The following is a 2803-nucleotide window of genomic DNA, read 5'->3' as shown; positions in this document are numbered from 1 at the left end:
CCACTGTGGCTGTTTCTTATTTTCAACTGATTATGAGAACTTTCAATTGCAATCAGTGCAGGTTTGAATCCAGTCAGTATCAAAAGATCTCAAGATACAAAGAAACCATCAATACTGAGAACATCTGAAGGAATAAATGTTCTTCCTCTCGCTCCATGTACATTAGCTCTCCTCATAACAAAACCACATCTCTATGGTAGTTCTCATCACTCATCTCCAACCACAATGTGGGTTGCAATGGCAGAGTGGCGCTCAAGGCAGACGTTATTCTGAAGACCATATTAAAACTAAAACGAAGAAGTGGCTGTTCCTATTAATCTCATAAATATTTTATTCTGTCATAATATCTGTATTAGACTTGCTGTATGTAAGCATGAGGGAAACAACATACACACCATAACTAGAAAGAAAAGATATAGAACCTGAACATATACCGTCAGGGAAGCGTCATTTGAGTCAGAGATGTATATATGATGCAAGAAGAGAGAGGATGATGACAAAACCTGCCAGATCAATTGAATTAAATGTTGTGCGTGTTAATATTGGTTTAGTTTATTTTCTAATTTAAACATCAACATCATATATACACCTTTTATTTCATCTTTATTCTTCACAAATCTAACCTTGACTATGCATTTTATACATTGTTTTTTTATTTTTTTATTTAAGCATTTGTGTTTAGATAAATTGTCTTAATATGAGTAACTCTATTCTGTTCTGCTGTAACTTAAAACTCACTTATCTAGTAACATTATTTGAGTAATTTTTGTCAGATTTTTTGGTGCTACTAATATACAAAAACGTAGTGACTTTAAGCAGTATTCTTAACAATTTGTTGATTGCTTTGGATTTAGACGTATCATGAGCCCTACTGCTCCTGAATCTGACTTTGTGTACGATGCTGTTCACCACAATTTCACAAATCATGAAAAGTGTTAAGCGACTTTATCTTGTTTTAGTTGGATGTGAGGACTACAGAGGCGGAGTTCATTCTCCTTTACCTCCAAACATTTTATCATATACAATCAAACTTTTCATTGTCCATTTCCTACTTCAGGCCGACATTTAAACAAGAAAGTAGATAAATGGGAGGTTTGTAACTGCAGGGAAAATGCTGAGCATGTATCGATAGGAGGAAAAATATTCATCCTGTCAGTGTAGAAAGAGAAAGACTTACTTTGTACCTGAAAGTCTGAAGTCAAACACAAACACACACACACTTCAAAACAACCCCACAGATGTCAACACCAAAGCCGTCACCTGTGAAACATAAAGACTGATTTCAGCCTCCTCCAATCTGACCTGATACAGATCCTAAATGTGTAAAAATCTGAAGATAGAGGACCCGACATCAGGTAGACAAGAACACAAGTCAGTGTTTTGCTTCCTCCTCCACTCACATGTATAACTGTTCAGTTCCTGACATGATTGATATGTACGTCCTACTTTAAACTTTCCTTTATCCAAAGGTATATGCAAAACAATTTGAAAATATGACCTCTCATTCTGGCTTTCATTACAACAAAGTCATGAAAATGAAGATTCACTGGCATGGAGGTTTTGTTGGAAACACTCAGAACTTTCTTCTTCTAGGTAAATAATCACACCACTTTGATCCTTAATGACATTACAGCACTTTGAGGCATCAGCTTAAACTTGAATATTTCCTTACTGGAAGTATTCATCTCAGTTCCATCATATCAGTAAAGACTTGAAACCTGTTGAGCAATTACAGACACAAATGAATGTTATGATCAGTGTGCACATTTTGAACGCTTTGGAGGTAAAGACACGTGTCTCTCTGTCACATCAATATACTTGCTTCATATACATTATTTTTAGGCCACTTCATTCTCACAAATAATCAGAACCAAACAACAATGAGGGAATTTATTACAGATTTTAAAATAGAAAACATGTACAATGTACAAAAATATACATTACATTTCCATTTTTGTTGACACTGTCAGAGGTGATAATTCAACTTTATGTTTATTATTGAAGTTATAGTGTGAGGAGGTGTTGCTGTTCTGGACTGCATTATATTACAAGGTGTTTCTAATATTTAGTCCACCCGACATTTATATACATGAGGGGAGCAAAGTATTACAAACATCTTTTAATATAATGCACTCTAGTACAACAACACCACACACTACAACCTCAATACTCAACATACTCAACTGCTTTTTGAAGATGAAACACTGTTATATGTTTTTCTTTGGTAACATCAGGGCAAATCATTTCTCTTTTCTCTTTAAATTATGTCAACTAATAAATATATTTACACTTTCTGTCAGGACTGTAAGTCTTTCACACACTCTGATGCTAAAAACCCAGAGTGAGCCACCTGATCTAAACACCACATGTTTTTGTTGCTATAACAGACTAAAATAAATCACCTTCTGTGTTTGATTTGTTGCATTTTGTTTTCATGGTTAAAAATACTTACAATTAAATAATTTTATACTTCTGTTTTACAAACCTTGGACAGCTCTGTTTCTTGATTTCATTGTTTTGGTTATAAACTGTCAGAAAATAGTGAAAAATGGCCGTTATAACTTCTTAGAGGCGATCTTGGTTTGTCTGATCAACAGTCTAAAATCCAAAGAAATTCAGTTTACTGTCGACACAAAAGCATCAAATCCTCACATCTGAGAAGCTGAAAGATGAAAGAAAAAAAAAAAAAATAATTATTAAAATACTTGCAGATTAATTTTCTGTTGATCAACTAATCAATTTATTGACTAATCATTACAGATCTAAATAACAGTATCGTAACATTATTGAAGAAAACATTCAA

At 33.7% G+C, this 2803-nt stretch overlaps 1 protein-coding gene across 2 annotated transcripts in view; it reads right to left on the bottom strand.

Annotated features, from left to right (window-relative positions):
• Positions 1 to 1876: 1876 nt before the first annotated feature.
• LOC137173324 (NLR family CARD domain-containing protein 3-like) overlaps positions 1877 to 2803 on the bottom strand; it is a 121352-nt gene continuing 120425 nt past the window's right edge. For both annotated transcript variants that reach the window (XM_067578103.1, XM_067578104.1), the window contains exon 29: positions 1877 to 2662. The gene's annotated coding sequence lies outside the window, so the exon portion shown is untranslated. The remainder of the gene's footprint in view (positions 2663 to 2803) is intronic.

This window comes from Thunnus thynnus, chromosome 21 (genome assembly GCF_963924715.1).
Source record: "Thunnus thynnus chromosome 21, fThuThy2.1, whole genome shotgun sequence".
Taxonomy (NCBI): Eukaryota; Metazoa; Chordata; class Actinopteri; order Scombriformes; family Scombridae; genus Thunnus; species Thunnus thynnus.
The sequence above is the reverse complement of the archived record's forward strand: the minus strand, read 5'-3'. Positions and strand labels throughout refer to the sequence as shown.